General features: G+C 39.1%; 1 long non-coding RNA gene across 1 annotated transcript in view; it reads right to left on the reverse strand.

The window, feature by feature from the left end:
* Positions 1–18,051, reverse strand: part of LOC115947984 — a 487,803-nt gene that overhangs the window by 89,018 nt on the left and 380,734 nt on the right. The window lies entirely within an intron of this gene.

An 18,051-nucleotide genomic window follows, 5' to 3' on the forward strand; every position in this document is an offset into this window, starting at 1 on the left:
TCATTTAATCTGTGATTTCAGATAAAATCAAGCAAATAATCATCTGAATGATCCATATCAGAAGCTTTTAATGCAGAACCCAGTCAACTAAGTCCCTCAAAACCTTCTCTGTATGTCCCCATAATATCACTATGTGACTAAAGATGACTCAGTAGCTTCCTGTCACCCAGTCCAGCTAGGCATACCTATAAACCTAGTGAAGACAACCTAGGCTTGTAACTTAGGTGCTCTGAAAGCACCCAGGTCTCTCCTCTACGTGGGCACTTAACTCTCAGAGTCCTGTGCTGTGCTCTGAATGACAGTTCAGCAAGGTGTTGAGAAGCAGTTAGTAAGAATAATTCTCTTTGAGCTTACCACCTACTGGATGTTCTCAGCAACCCCCAGGATTGCAGTGCCTTCTGACATCACTTACTTCAAAACAAAGCAGATGGAAAGCAGGCACACAAGGAGCTAAACCAGTTCATGACACCAGTCTACTCTATATGATTGGCCATGGCCCATGGAATCGGAAAGCTGCTACTGGCCTGTATACTGGAGTTTGGGAACCTCACTGAGCTGGGTACCTGAGATATGACACAACTAGAAGTGTGTACTATACACACAGCATATTAAACAGCTGATGTTACATGCTTTGGGGGAATATTTCCCCCCAAATAACTGTGGGAAATATTAATTATTTATGGAATATTTGCATAACTGCATAATGTGTCTAGATATAAATAACAGATTATTTGCATAACTGCATAATGCCACTAATCACGGGAAGAAAAAAAGAACAAAATATTTCTGGCATTTGATCACACTGTATCATATATGCCCTGTGATTCTTCTTCAAGCTCTCCCAGAGAGAAGCTGAAGCCAAGGCCCAACTAAGCTCTGTATGCCTGTATTTTGTAAGGGGAACAACAGGTAAACTTTCAAACACAATGCAAGTGCTTTGTGGACAGTATTCCAACTTCGAGGCCCTGCAAACCCCTACAGGCTGGATGGTGTTTTGCACAGATTATTTGTCCAAAACTGGAAGAGAAAACAGCCCATGTGCACAATGTGCATGACTTTCTACAAGCAAAATTCACAACTCTGTCATCCATCCTGTCATCACTCGTCTCTTAGGCAGCAGTTTTCATCCTTACATCAAAGTGCTGAACCAGGGCAAGAAGTAAGATTACCCAGATAAGGACACTCAGGCCCAGAAACATGAAGTGACTTTGCCAAAGTCAGAGCACAAGCAAATCAGCTGTCAGGGAGATGGGCTAAAGGCCTGTCCAGTGCTACAGCTCAGCAAAGCTAAGAACCATTGTGGAAAGGGAAGGCAGCCCATGCCATGCAGAGAGATACCAGTCCAGAGGAAAAGCTGTGTGCACACTTCCTCCCCATCATCAGGGAGCTGAGAGAAACACTGCAGTGATCTTAGTCTAGCTCAAAGGCATCACTAAGCAGAAACAATCCTGAAAATATGAGATGAGTTTGTCAAGCTTTAATATTCCCTAATAACCACTGTTCTTTCTCTGTTAAAGATTTCCCGATAACTGCTGTTCTTTTTTCTCTGCTAAATACTATTTACTTCAGTGCTGGAGTTTCTAACATATACAACACTGACTTCATTTTTAATGGTATTTTGGTCTAATTTCAGAGCTTGATTTCCCAGTACAAACTCAAGTAACAAATGTATAATTATTCTCATAAATAACTCAGCACCTTACAGTAGGTTTCAAACAAATTTCCCCACAAGGCACAAGTGCCCTATATTAAATTCTTTTAAAGTGTTAGTTGATTAAGGTAAAAATTAGTTGTTATTACCTTATGGACACTTTAGTTTTCACAGCATTTCAAAGCTGGTCCTATCAGGAGTAGATTTGTTGCCACCCACTGGTACAATCATCAGGAAAATTAATAATCATATTCAGTCTGACTATAAATCATTGTGGTACAGGCAATTAATTTCTGTAGAAAAATAAAAGATCTATAAGTAGTATTATTGTGCAAACTACATGATGTGAAAATGCAGATCCAGCACAGGCAAATTAGAAACCCAATGCTACTAATTCCAGAATGTGATAATGCTGGGTCATCTGAGGCTGGACAGCCAGAAATTCTCAATAAATGATGCTGGCAGCTCCTAGCAGCTAATGATTGTTTTATCGTGTTTATGCTGCATTTGGAATTTGTGAACCCGATACAAGCATATGTGCAGAGAGCGAGTCTGGACAAAACAATCACAGCTAAGATTTTTCATACATCTTCTACTGCTAAAATGAGGCAGATTCTTGCATTTGTTTATATCCTTGCCATTGCAGAGGGCAGATTTCTATATAGCTCCTCTCCCATTAAGGCCGTGGTGGTCCTGGTGAGAACTGGAGATGATGTGTACCCTCACAGACCACCATATGCCCCTTATAAGCTAGATTTGTATTTCTCTACCAACACACACTATGATCCTGCAACATCATATGTTTGCTAGAAGTTAGGCAAATATTGCATCAAGGCAATAAAATTTAGTTTGTGTTTAGAATCAGAGAAAATAAAGCAGCTAGAACTCTAAATTTTTATTGTCTTACCCGTTAAGATAGTATGTCCTGTGGCTCTATGAGAGATACTATTATAGAAGACTGATATTCAGTTTCCTTTGCTCCAAATAAGTCAAAGGATTCCCCAAATCTCTGGATTTGAGTTTTCAATATTCAGGAAATCAATTAAATAAAATTCACATACCAGAGAAACAAAACAATACGTTGCCACCGGCTTTTAGTCCATTAGACAAATTATTCTCTAGGGATTAATTTCAGTCAAATTCACCATACCTGAGGACATTTGAACAACATTTGCTAATACCTTGAACTGGAGGCTACAGACTAAATGAAAAGTAAAATCTCTACCCATTTGTTGCTGGGTTTTCAAAAGCCAGACTGAAAAAGGATTACAATGGAAGTACCGTAAAGTGAAATATCTATGAAAAAGAGATAAATTAATTCACATTGTGATTATTCACATACCAAAAAATTTGAAATATTGTAAAAAAATATTTTAAAGGCATTTTAAAAAGATGGATGGACTTCCTTTTTTAGCCAATTATAAATGTTTTTTTTTCTGCTGCTTGATCCAGCTTTGAAATCAAGTACTTTGAAGTATAAGTATCTGGACTCCACAGGGAAGTTCATTATTGAAGAAGTGCATATCAAGTGAATAAGGAAGCTCTCTCTTGGAAAATCTTACAGGACATTTAAAAAAGTTTCTAAGATGGAAGCAGAATGGAGGAATAATTATCTGTCATTGGGGCTTCTGTTTATTTTGTAAGAGCAAAACCAATTCAACAGGCCATATTAATTTGCCATTTACTCAGTGTTCAGGTATGAAGTATTCCAGACAGAATGCACCTAGATGCTTTACTGGATGAAACAGCATGCTACCAGAAAGCTATTGCCTGTAGTTAGAAAAGAAAGCCCAATTTCCTCATTAGGAAATAGATGTAAATAATTCAGGGATGTGATGTTTTCCATGGAGATACACGATGCATTTAATGCATTTTAAACAGTTGAAGGAAACTCCAAAGAAATGTACCTGCTTCCACAAAGATCAGCACAGATGTTTATATTAATATACAGGATTTTGGACCACATTGCTGCCCACAATAGTATAGTTTGTTTACTAAAGACAAGCTTGTGTTTAAGAAATTGAGAAAACCCTTTGCACTTCCAGCAAATCTGCAAACAAACCTAAACATACCAAAATGATAGAAATAATTTTGCTTGTCACTTTGTCTCTTTCTTCTTAATATCCCCAAAGGAAGTCCATATCTTGCAAGTGACCCTAGCCACGTCCTTAGCTGCTTTGGAAAAATGATTTAAATAAGTGATGTTACCAAATTTTTCAATTTGTCAGCTAACCTATAGGCTTTACTGGACAATCATTGGCACACTTCAGGAACTACAATGCCTGGATGAGTGGTCCTTGCTGCCTGTACCTATATGAGCGTAGTGGGCTGTTATTGCCCATTGTAGACTTTCTGTACAGATAGAAGGGTCTGACACCCTCACAGAACACCCACATATGCCCCAAACCTGCTGTATATCCTGTTCAAGTGTAGCTATGTGTTCTTTCATTTGGGTTTCAAATGACATTTTCATTTTAAATTTAAGTATTGAGCCATAGCCAAATCTGTGCTATCATCTAGGTTTACACGGTCATTATAAAGCTTTGATAAACATCTAGGCATAACATATAGTTGAGTGCAATCTATCTAATCTATCTGTCTATCTCCTTGCAATTCTTCCCATATACGGGACATAAATCTTAGGCAGGGATTTGAGAATGTATTAGGATAGTATCAAAAGAGATGAAAATCACAGCTGTTCCAGCTAAAGGCCCTTCCTGATTTGTTAAACAAACATAAAACTGAGTTGAGAATCTCCCAGATTCACCTGGTTCAGCTGTATACAAAGAGCAGTTAAATTAAATGATCTTTCTTACAAAGGTCAAAAGTTAAGTGTCCCTGGTTACATGAGGCCTCATGCCTAATGGGACGATAATCCAATTCTATCGCATCTAGAAAGAATCCTTCTCCTAGTTATTAAATATGCATGTCCATCCCAAGCAAAATATATTGAAGCAGTGAGAAGTGGAGATAATATACCGCACCAGACAAGAGTTGCAAAAATGTCAACTTGAAACAGAAGAGCAGGAAAGAAAAAACAAACTAAACCTCCCACAGACAGTTCCATGGGGTAAAAAGAATTGGAAAATATTTGCAAAGTCGAAAATCATAACAAAACCTGAAAGAGAACCATGCTCACACTGAAGTTACATGACCTTTCCCAGGAAATGTTTATTCTAATTTTGATGCAATATTTTAATAATCACATTAAATGCTGATAAAAGAAAGAACAGGAACTTCATCTTTCAGGGCAGTAACTCCACAGCAGGTTTTGTTTCCACAGACAATCACCCATATAATCTGTAAGATTCTCCTATTTTCAAGCAGATAAAATTGCAAGTGTCAGTTGCAAAAAAACCAAAAGGTCATTCTGGAAATTCTGGTCCTTTAACCTTACAGTCAACCAAGTCCTTTTAGTCCTTCAGAGCTGATAACTGCCAGAACAACACTGAGTTAAGACTTGTAAAACTCACAAGAGTTTTAGTAATGCACTTCAGTGCTCTTCCACTGTATCACACTGCTTTGCATCAACAGCTCGGGAAATCTAAACAGGTAAATGAAAAAGGCAGATTCCAGACCCTCTGACCAAGGTGAGCATGACGGAATGCTAACTGCATTTGAATGATACTACTTGCTAGGTGTAGGATGTTCTCTGGAAAAGAGTACAGCTTCTCCCAGTGGTTAATCACTTCGTTCATTAGAAGTATGGGCCTTACTTGTAGTTGGACTGCCCTGCTTTGTCTGGGAAGCCACCAGTCTGCTATGCCCTTCTCTACTTGCCTATACAATGTAATACTCCTCCAAAAAGAATGGGAACCTCAATGAGCAGAGGCCAGCAACCAAGACTCCCCAAATAAGCCAGCTGTAGATTAAAACAAATAAAGCAACATCCAAGGATCTAATAAAACCTCAAAACCTTTGCAGCAACTCAACCAATGGAGCTGGAAAAATCACCGCTGGATTTTTCTCTCACTGTCCTTCCCCAACAGTGCTTGGCCTTGTACCAAGCACTAGTCAGCCCAGGAAACTGAACACTAAGGAGCAACACAACGGAGACAGTGAGTAGTGTGACCTACAAAGGCACTGAGGATTGTGTGAGGTGGCTGCTGTACTGCAGTCTGAAGCAACAGGACTGACAGAGCATAGTCCTCTTGTAAGGTTAGGTTTGAAGGTCAAGCAGGAGTAGAGCCCAGCTGCAGATTTAACAGCACCAATCCACTGCCATTTCAAGATTTCCTTCATAATAGAATTTTCATGAGACTCATCAAGTTTCACACATGCTTACGCATTACTTATCACTGTGGTATTTGAGCACCTTAGACCAGCTGTTTCATGTGAAACTTGTTGCCATAGGCCAAAATCTCATGAGGTTTTGAATTTATATTAGTAGTTCCTGTTCAGTTTTGGGTCCAACACAGACTTCAAACTACTAAGATGTTTTGAGAACCTTAGAAACAGAGGTTCTGCTTTGGACTGATGTTTCTTCCTTAACAAAAATCACTTAGATAATTTCCACTGAAGTCACTCTGTATGCATCTGTCTTCTTTATCAGTAAATTCCCAGTGTGTTCCTTGTTGCACACTGTTTTAATTAGTGTTAGATGGTCTTGTATATTCAGCAAAAAACTCAAAATATGACAAATGTGATTAAATGTTTCAGTTTTGAGAACATCAGCTTAGGTAAGCTTTTACACAATAAGACATTAATAATCTTTTGTATACGATGTAAAACAATTTTCTGTGATTGATTAGCCATGTGCTGATCTTAACAATGATACCAGTGGATGAACACTACTCATTCTGTAGGCAGATATAGTTAGAGAGATATACATTAAAATTATCATAGAATTAGGAAGTAAATAAATGTTTAAGTAAAATATTTGGTTTTTATCCTTGGAACCTAACGATTACAAAGTTTATTGGATGTTTTACATTTTACTCAGAAGCCATCATGTGGTTATTATCGATAGAAGAAAATAGAGAAGAACTGAGTTACAAATTTCAATAAATAAAGTGTTTTACTAAATTTGTATGCACTGGTATGTATGTGTTTGTGGTTGCAAACTATGTATTAGACGCAAAATGAAACAGGGGAGAACAAAATACCTCAAGGCCCCAAATGATGTAAGCAAGGCTCTATGTATTAAATGTTAAAATTATCATTATGTGTTAGGCGTGTATACACACCACTGCTCTCTACTGGGTTACATCAGAAATGCCTATCTTTAACTCGAAATGCCTACACTGCCACTAAGTGAAATGATTTTTCCTTAGATCACTGGATAAGAACTTGTTTACAGAGTAACAAACAGGTTTTAACACTGATGTTTAGCATAAATTAAGGGGCCAGGTTGTGTAACATAGTGTCAACAAACCCTATATAGGGCAGTTGCATCTCAAATTCTATTACTATAAATGAGATCTGAAATTATGGTAAGAATTGAACATACTTTTTTTTTTAAACTGTTCCTACTCATTTAAATGGCATCAACTACCCATTCAAACTGCCTGTGTCTTTGTTTCTTGCCTCTGGTCCCCATAGGCAGAGCCATCCCAAACACCAAGCAGTTCAAAGAAGCAGATAATTAACTACTGCCTATTGTAAAAATTGCACATTTTCAATTAATGTTCTACCTCACAGGCAGGGCAGCTAGTTTTAATCAGTCTCATGACATCAACTGGTTACTGTTCTCAGATACTAGAAGGCGCCTTGATGGTGCCATGCAGGCAGACTGCAGCACACAGCCCCTTCAGCTGGTCTCTGTTGTGTGTAGTGCTCCTTCCTAAACATTTGAAAGAAAAAGGTTATAAGATGAGGGATTCACTAAAGGTCATTCTTCTTGGGAGGGGCTGTGCATACAGTGTTCAAATGGTTTTAAGTTGCCATACTCAGTTTTCATAGCTTCAGGCCTAAGCCATGCTAAGGAAGATAATAGATCAGGTGGACACAAAGGCAATTTGTAGCCATTTTCTCTTTGCATCTGGCTTGCAGCATGCTCCATCAGCACCACTGCAGCCTGGTGCAGTTTAGAGCAACCTTGAGACTACTCTAACTTTGGTGGCCCTGAAGGAACTGCAAAATGGCTTTCCTTCTTGGTCATTTGTTTGTTTGGGGTTTTTTCGGGTGTCCTGTGTTGAACACAGATTAGGTAATTATAGGAGCCAGGTTTAGTTCCTGTAGTTTTTTTTAACATAACACTAAAAATTTCATCACACCAGTGAATTAAAAATAGAAAGTGTTTGGATTTGGGGTGGAGATGGGCAAGGCAAGAGAGAACAGAAAACTCGGGGAGCAGAGCAAAAAAACACACTTCATTTTCACAAATAGGAGAATGACCTTTATAATGCAGTTGGAGCCTTGCTTCTTGTCAGTTATGGGTCAGTGCCCTATTACTGTATTGTCCACACACCATCACTGCAGCAGTGCAGCCGCACCCCTAGAGGGAGGTTGTGTCAACATTTCTATTACAAACCCCTCTTTCCAGAAGGTTAAAACCTGTCTGTCAGCAAGGAAATAACTTTATTAAAAACAAACCTTGATAAAAATCCATTTGGCCACTTTCAAGTGATTACAGCCTTGTCCCAACATAAGAAACACACTGGGTTCAAAGTTGCTCTCATGCAACTTTAGAAGGGTTTTGCATGAGCCCCTTGCCTGGCTTGGCTGCACCCATGAGACCTGGGGAGTGAAGGCACTGAAGGAAGTGCCTGGCTTCCTCTAACTCCTCACTACTTTAATGCCCTAGCCCCTTCCTGGAAAGGCTGCTGGAAGGTGAGATTTTCCCAGAGACACAGTCCCTCATGAGCAGGAGCCCAGAGTCAAAAGATGGGAGATGTTTCATTTCACCACACACATCTTCAGATGCCTCTTTCTAGCGGAGGTGACTTTTGCTCCTGCTGTGGAAACAGCAGCTTTGGGAAAACAGCAGTGACCCGTTTCAATACAACTCCCATTAGCACAAGGGAAGTGCATCAATCCCTAATTTTAGGTGAAAGCTAGGGTTACAAATATGTATCTATATATATAAAGAATTATACTAAATGTGTATTTGGTTCCATTTGTTTTAAAAAAGCTTATAAACATACACTGAAGCCATACACCAAAAAAAGCTTTTAGAGGACTCAGAGGGGTCTTTCTGTTGTAATAGGTACATTTACTTGGGTTTTCAGTCCAAAAAATCCATTTTATGTGTATATCTGGCTGGGAGATTAACATATCCAGGCAAAGTTTTAGGGAGTCAATCTCTTGTGTGTAAATAAGAGATGTCATTTGTTAAGACCTAATAAAAAAATCTTTAAATCATGTACTTTAAATTCAAACCTCCCCCTTTAAATTGAAACCAAGTCTGAAACTAGTCAAGTCAGAGAGGCTATTTATTCTATAGTGCAAATGCTCTAACTTTATGGGAATTTTCTCCTTAAGATAGGCAGTTAAAATAAATAAATAAAAGAAAATAAACTATGATGTATTAAAGAGTTTAAAAAAAGAGGTTCAGATGCCCTTCCACGAGGTCTGCTTTGCTTTTGAGCTATTTTGATCACAAATAAAACCACTTTAGATCAAAACTCTGCATCGAAACAGAGCCAAAATAATTAAGTCCACAACATGAGTGCATGGCTATGAAGTAAACAAGTTTCTTCATAACACAGAGTTGAAACTGTGGCAGCCTCACAGAGCATTAGAGACTTGTGGGTCCTTGTGAAATATTAACAAAGTACAAAATTCCAAGATAAAACCATGGACTGTTGGAAAGAGGGATCAGAGCACACTGTGGCTTCTCAGTTTGCCTCCTGAAAACCACAATTTACAAATTAACTACTGTGTCCCCTGAATCTCAAATTGTCAATCAGAACAGTAGAGAGTATGTCAACTGTATACTGCAGGTTGGTTCTGCACCTTGGTTTCCACATAGGCAGTACCTAAGCCTAGGACTAATGTCATGAGCAGGAAAAGAAAAAGCAACTGAGGAGAGGAAAAAAATCTCTTTGTGTTCTTCTAATCACTGCCATTCTGGTTGCTTTTCATGAATCCCCAGGACTTTTCTCCAAATACAACATCTGAAGACAGTCAGATCTGCAGGTGTCTAACAGCTACTCCATAGCTCTAAGGATTTTGACTTTTTCCTTTGTTTCTCAATTGTTTTCTTCTCCTAAGTGCCAAAATCTTGAATCATGGGATTGTTCTTTCAAGTGATGACATGATCTTTCTCTGCAGATCTGTCCACTTTCAACACAACTGAGAGCTTGTCAAGAACAAGAATCTTTAAACAGTGCTTAAAAAATTAACAAGAAAGATCTGCCAACTGAGATCCTTCTGTATGGCAGGGCAGATTAAGGAGACATTACAGTTCTATGGGCACTTCTAAAAGCTGCGGCCACATTGCATCAGAATCTTTAAGCAACACTAATGTTTGGACCAAATACATGAATTCAAGGTAAAGGAATGAAGGCTGGTTCAGGAATGCAAGATCCATTAAACTATGCAAGAATGCATGAACTGTAAAAAGTGGATCCCATATATATCAGCTATAGCCCTTAGCTGTTAGCAGGTGTGAATCAGTCAGTTGTACAATTCATTTGTCTACCTAATTGCACTGAAGATAGGCTTTTACTTTGCCTATAACATCACTAATGAGTAGGTTTTCAGTTTGATCTAACTAATTAATTCTTGTTAACTTCCTTTGCATTGCTGTTCTTTTAATTTAACCAGAGACAGCACCAGAGTTGCTACTAGTGTTTAGTCTCAACTAGATTACTCCTATTCATTAAGGTCTGTAATTGTTGGTCATACCCTCACAAATGGTCATTACAACCTCTGGCTTGCATATTGAATAACAGCAATTTCCTGGCTTCAACAGACTCTCATGTGAGGGAGGGGAAAATGCTAATAAAGAAAGAATGAATGATTCTCTGCTTCATTCAGTGCTGTGTAGATTTCCTTTACAGCAGAAATTGTACTGAGGTGGTAAAACGGGTTTCTTGCAGGCCCCCTACCTCCACCCTGAGTGAAAACAATAAGAACCAAGTCAAGCATTCCCTGCTACTGTGATTACAGCATCCGTAAAAGTGATTATATGGCTGCTGTAATCAACTTCAATGAAAGCTGCCTGTTAGAGCTTCAATAATTACTCATTTCTGTTAACAGCTTGCTTTCAGTTTAGTACTTTGAGGCCTAGGAAAAAAAAATTGGTGTTTTAATAAAAGATCCTGTGAATGCAGTATTTTGGGGGTAAGAACTTGTGTGTGGGCAAATTTAAAAAAAATGCACATGCAACTTTTTTGTCCTCTGCTCAATAGCAGCCCCTTTTCATTTAAGCTCAGAATCTATTTAACCAGCAACAAGCACAAGTTCATACAGGGTTCAGTCATGTACTGAATGTTTACCGAAGGAGGCACAATAGTTTAAATAAAGTGGTGGTTTTAAATATTTTACCCATTTCTTTAAACAAATTGCCAATCCTTAAACTCTGTTTTAAACGCATTTCAAAAGCAAAATACGACAAAGCTCTCTTTCAATAAAACCACCACTTTTGTCATAGTATGCCTCCTTCGCCTTGATGTATTTTATTTCTGCAAAGCTCTGGAAAAGAATGGAGCTTACAGAAGTTAAGGGCTCATTTTTAAAACAAAACAAAAGAACCATTTAGTCTGAGATTAAAACAACACAGGTCACCATTGCCCTCCAATGTTTGATGTTCTGCAGAGCAATGACACAGCTAGGGATAAGGGAGGCAGACTGCAGAGAATTAAAGTTGACAAACACTTCCACCTTAAACTTAAAATCCCAGGCAACCTGTTTTGAAGTTAAAATAAACCCTAAACAACAAAAAGCAAAGAAACCAGTCCTCTTGTTTAGACGACTTCATGACTATGCTTTTATTTCTCTTATGTGCCTACACACTTCTCCTTTTGAGACAAAGAAACCACCAAAAAACCAAATCTAGAAAGGAGGCTCTCAGAGTATCCAACAGAAAGCTAAAATAGTTTAAAATGCTGTAAGATCTTATAAGAAACTCAGTGAAGTCTGAATAAGTATAAATGAGGTTGTTTTTTCACCTAGAATCTTTCTCCACTTTGGGAAGGTTTACAGTAAGATTTCCTTCAACTCAAGGGCCAAGCTTCCTGAAGAACAAGCTTGTTCTGATGAGGGGCTACTGGCCATGGTTGCTGTCCCTGTAGGAGCTCTAAAAAGCAATTCAGGCTGCTGGAGACAGAGGACATGCTATGAAGAACACACTGCTGCATCCTTTTAACAGGACTGTTTCCTGCAAAGGCTTGCAGCTGATGGCAGCTTTTGTTGTAGCCAGAAGAGAGGCTGGGGTAACTTAGTCCCCACTTAGAGATCCCAGGGGATGGAGTTAGCTGCTGAGCACCTTGCACACATGCCCAAACACATTTCTTGATCTGACACGTGAATGGGAGGGGAAGAAGTGCCGCTTTAGCACCTGATCAACAGCATCAAGGAGGGCTTAGCTCTATGAACAATACATATACCCTTTCTTTAAATCACCTTGGCCCAGAAATACAAAACATGTTCCCTGTCCTCAGTTTATCTCATAGGTGAAGTAGCAGAAAAAACCATTATTGATGTCTTGAATGTAATACAGTGCGTGACATTTACATAGCATCTTTCATCCTGAAGGATTCCACAGCACTTTATAAATTATATATTTATAGAAGTTGCTCCCCCATTAGAATGAAGACAATACTGGGGTATAAGCCAGCAGCCAGTTGGACAAATGCTAATCAGCACCAATTTGGTCAAGAACAGCAGTTGGAATTATCTAGTCATGGAAAGAATGGTATGAATTATAGAGAACCTAATTTTCCTTGGTACCTGAAATCACTGCTTTATTGTACATGCACTATTTTGTTGCATCCAGCAGAATTTTCATAAACCTTCCACTGTTTCTGAGGACAGAACATTCTCAAAAAGAGGACACTGCTTTTACTGGTGGTCCATCAGAATGCAATCCTGCTGTGAAAGAAGGCACCATGAATCACCTGTGTATCAACCAGCTATGTAGCTATGGTTTCAGTGTAGGGCAGCATCTTCAGCTGGCATAGTCCCACTTATTACAACCTGTCTCCAGAACTTGAAAGGATCTATTCCAAAGTTATCCTCTGGGGTTTCACTTCATAAAATGATTCCATGTTACAATTTAATTTTCCTTTCCTAAAGAAAGTGTAGACAATGGACATATAACATGACCATAAACATTAAAAAAAGAAGAAAATAAAGCGTCATCTTCCTTGTGAACATAAAAGGATGAATTTCTGATGTTGCTCTTTTCTTTTTGTCACCTGTGTGCACATTGGAGTCATCTTTTGTTCTCTCTACTTCCTTACAGGAGACTGCAATGAGGGCAGTCAGCCTTGCCCCCAGGGCAGAGGCTCTCTCTGAATGGACAGAGCTCTCCTGATGTCTAGGGGCTCCGGGTGCAAGATGGAGGAACATTCCTCTGCTTTACATTGTGTGCAGCATCCTGACCAGTGCAGATCATTATGCTCTCAGAGGGAACACATCTGTCACATACCTTCCATCCTCTCCTTTTACTCCGTTTGATTTAGGTGTGGTCTGGTTAGATCAAAGTATTTAGACACAAAAGGAATGTGAAAAAGAGGAAGCAAAAAATTTCAAGCTGCTTGGGACTATATATTTACCCAAAAAAAAAAGATAAAATCTGATCGGATTTTTATGTGTTTGTTTTCTCTGAAAATCAAGATAGGGGTCTGCAAGTCCTCATTCAGAAACTTCCACCATACAGGAACTGTCAATAGATCAATGCTTGCAGGATGAGGAACCTGTGGAAAGCCTTTCACATAGCTGTTTGTCTAGGCAGCATCTTCAGTGCAGATCAGTAAGAGTTACACTGAAATTAGTAGGAACAATTTTTCCTGTCAGGTAACTAACTGATCTTAATATATTTTTGCAAGTAATTTAACATGAAAAAAAATCATAAAACATCCTTTCATTTTCTATTACATATTCAGTATATTATTTCTCTAGGAAAACTAATGAGAACAAATTTAGTGTTTCTTTGGCTATAGGAATGGAGATTTTATCTGGTCTTTACGCACTAGTACAAAAAAGATCCAATAGGGCCCATAACTGCAAAAGCATCACAATGCAACTTATTATAACCTGTCTCCAGAACTTTGTATTAAGCAGACTAATGCACAAGCCCTAAAACTCTTAAAGCAGCTATTATGTTATATAGTAGGAGAATGCTGTAAACAAAATGCTTATACTTGTCAGAATAAGCCTGAAAAACTTGAAAACTGCAGGACATAACTTTTCCTGAGCATGGCCACTGTTGCAAACTTCTGTAACAAGATTCAACATTGAACTTTTCACACTGACAAATAGGAAGGTTTGGTACAAAGTACGGAAGAGCTGGCTGGGAATTGTGATTTCTGCTCCACAAATAGCTTGTGTCCCACAGGTGCTGAGGTAAAATTAAACATTGAAAAAAAAATCTTGAGCCTTTATATAATTTTCTTTAACATTCAAGAAACCTACCCCCCTAAAAAAATTTGAAGAAAATGAAGCATGTTGCTCATGACAGACCACTGTGTCCAGCACTAGCATCAAGGACAACAGGTATCAAAAGATGCAATTATTTTTCTTTTTTTGATGAAAAACAGTAACACAGAGGTGTTTGCGGAGTCAGCTTAAACTCAAATTTCTCAACCCACCACTAAGGCAGACAAAAAAGTCAGGGTATTCCAGCATACCTACTTTCTTAAGACAGGAGACTGTCTTTAAATCTTTTCACTGGAGGAGATGATTAAGGTAAACCTAGTGGTGTTATGTGCAAGAGGTATGTAAAAAGCAGTATCTTCTCTAGACCACCTTCTGGCTATTGGATAGAATTACAGACACCAAGATCTTCCCACATATGATTACAGCCTAGCTGCTTTTAAAGACCCCCCCAATCCCAAGTGGATAAAATTGGTCTTTTTTTCCACAGTCATAGCAATTTCATTGGCTCAGTGACCTATTTTCTGACAAAGAAAGAATTATGTGACACAGATCTTTCCCTGTGTAGACAATCATTAAAAATGATGTTAATAGAATATTTGATACCTTTGTGAGAGGTGAAGTAGGTGTGAATGACAGGGAGATAATTTCTAGATGCACTGGTTGCCTTACAGTACAGTTGCCTGTATTACCTTAACTGTAGAATAAACATGCAACTCCTACATGAGTCCCTTCACCCACTGATTTTAATTGCTCTGCAGTGCTCTCATTTTACAGAAGGAGAAACTATACTCAGAGCAGTGAGGCCACATGGTCCAGCTGACATTGCAGGGCAGTCAAGCAGCAAGGAATGGTGCTGTCTCTTGGTTACCAGCCAACTGCATCACTTGGAAGAACTTACTGCAACTGTCCCTTTCACTTGAAACCATTTGTGCTTTGAGAGAGATACATACTGGATGAAATGACTGCAGTGACCATTTCTGTTGCATTCAGCAACAAAAACTGCATAAAGTGCATTTGAGAAGATGTATATACTTGACACGAGCTTCTGTAGTAGACCTCCTCCCTATATGGCATGAAGTCCCACACAGCTAATCCTATATGACTTGTTACACCTTGTTTCACTTCCTCTCTTCTTAATGTACCTACAGCAGCAGCATGACATAATGAAATCTATCAAATATTAATTTTAAATGCTCGCCATTGACCAAAAATGCACTCTGAGATTTATCAGGAGGCACCTATGCTGACAGTAGGACAGGGTCTGGGTACAAGGGCTATTGCTAAGTCGATTAAGTAGGCCCCAAAATAGACACAACTTTCTAATTAAATCAAAGAGCTTGAATCCCATCCAGACCCAGCTATGAAGCCAGAGATGTGTGGGTGGAACACGTTCAAACCGGCCCGTGCTGCCACGCTGGGCAGAGCACAGTGAGAAACCCAACGAGGCAGTGACAGCACGTAGGACTGCTTGGGGCAGGTGAGCACCATTCAGACATCTCTTAGCTAGCACAGAAGGGACAAAAAGTGGAAGTTACTGTTGTGAGCAGAAGCCACTAGGGCTAAAGAGCACATCAATTCCACAAAGCTCTGCGGCAGACGGTGAAGCAGTCTGCACAAGCAAAGTCAGACACAGTTACTTGTGTAGCAGTTGATGATGCCCCATGAGCACAGGTGGTAAGCATCCTGCCCTCCATTTACCAAGAACAATTGTTAATAAGGGATTCAAAATCTTCCAGCTGATGGCTGATCAGTCATGAAGGACACTAGTCCTGTTCACAGTAACAGTTCACAGAAAGCACTCCCCTGCTCTTCCCACACCTTAAAATATAGTTTAAAATTCTACCAGAGAAGATGATATGCATCATTCCTTGCTTTCTTACTGCTCCCATGGAAGCAACCAAAATAGACAACATCTGATCATTTTCTCCCCACAATGCATCTGGAAATATTCTCCCAGAGAGAAATTATTAGATGTGACTCCAAATTGAGAAGGTGCAGATTGCTGACACTATCAAACCATTCCTTGACTTGCCAGAAACACTCCACAGCTTAAAACCACAATGCCATATATGACAAAAAAATGGTGAAATATCAATAAGCTTTCTGCTACTAGCAGACACAAATATTAAGATTTCATTAGTCAGAGGATAGTCTGTGTTTGGTTTGAGGAGATTGTGAAGGGGAGGCAATTACAGAGTTGGTATATTTATGTGGTAGAGCAGAATTCCCTAACAGAACAGGTAGAGTGAAATACACATGTCTGTGTGTGTATATACACACATATGTATACATGTATATATCTTTCTATCTTTGTGAAGTGTGTTTAGCAGCTAAATGTCATGTCCTTATAGAAATTTAAAATAAAAGATTTTATTTCTGTCAGTGTCTCTGCTCTAGATAGTGTGCCACCTCTGACTTTAGTAAGGAGTAGCACTCTAGTGACTATCATTCACCTATGGCAGCAAGTTCCAGAAGCTCACTGCTTGTCTTACAAGGAATTATGTCGTATTGTAAAATGATCCTTAAGATCATTTAAGTTCTATTTCTCATTCTTCTATTATGAGAAGTCAAACTAAACCTGAACCATGAACTGTTTCAAAATGTTTCCCGAAGCTGGAAGTAAACTTACATTGTTATTTTGGAAATTTTGCTGATCCCAGATCTCAAACTGAAACTGAAGAAAAACAGATCTTTCCAGCTTGAAACACCAGTTCACCTGAAAAGCAATATCCCCATGCACATTCAACAAGAGGACAGCTTGACTTTAAGAGTCCTTTAAAAACCACTATCCTGCCCCATGTCTGTTCTTTTCTCCCTTCCTTGTCACAATAAACACCAGCAGATGGTCACAAACTTTCTTCCTTGGAATCAGCTACCCTCAGGGACTACCTGCTAAGGTGAGATTGAGGTAAACTGCTTCTTGGGATTGTAGTTTCTCATTTGGCTGTCGTTCACTAGCCTTAGTTTCCTCCAGCAATTTCACTACTATACCTAGTGGCAAGAAGATATAAAAGTGTGATGGATTTGAGGTTTTACAAGGGAGAGAAAGGAGATTTTACCTGCCAGCCAGCTGACCCTTCCATCATTCCCACTCCTCTGGTTCATCCTTGGCCCACCTGTATTGCTGGCAACACTTCTTTTCTCATCAGCAACATGGTCCCCCACACTAAGTTTCAGGTTTTAAAAAACCCAGTACAGGCCCAGGACTAAAAATGATGCGCATGGAAAGAGGGGTGCAGATGGAGTCCCCTTGCTGTGAGGGACTCTGTGAACTGAACAATAAACTGTTACTGGCTTGGAATCAGAGCTCAGCTAAAACAGCTTCAGTCACAGCTGGATCTGACCCAGAACAGATTCAAACATACTGGTTCAATTCCCTGGTTATAAGTGTCTTCTTGTAATGATAAGCTCTAATCAGCAATTAGGAAGTGCTCATGGTGAGGTACTGCCAGAATTCACGTAAGGAAGGTCAGCCATGGGCCCGGGTCTCATAAAAATTCCAAACTGGAATAATAATCTCTATGCTGAGCAAACATTTCAATATTGACATAACTAAAGCACAGCTGAGATGGGGAAAAAAGGCAGGAAGTATTTGTCATTTATAGGAAGACAACAAGATATACACATTCCTTAACGTTAAGATGTTATAGATTCCACTGGGCACCATGTGATTGTATAGTCCTTGTATTAATCCCTATCTATATACAGCAGAGTGTATCAATAGATTAAAGTATTTATGAGCTAAAAACATGACAGGAAGCAGACACACCCAGCATAAATAATGCATGATTGTGCCAGTGTTCCTCATAAGCAGTCCCTTAATGTTCTCAGCTAAGCTCAGGTGAAAGGTACGTAATGAGAGACAGGACAGCTTTAACTTTTCTGGTGTTACCTCCTTTTGGAGAATTTTCCCC

The sequence above is a fragment of the Geospiza fortis genome, unplaced genomic scaffold, assembly GCF_000277835.1.
Source record: "Geospiza fortis unplaced genomic scaffold, GeoFor_1.0 scaffold403, whole genome shotgun sequence".
NCBI lineage: Eukaryota > Metazoa > Chordata > Aves > Passeriformes > Thraupidae > Geospiza > Geospiza fortis.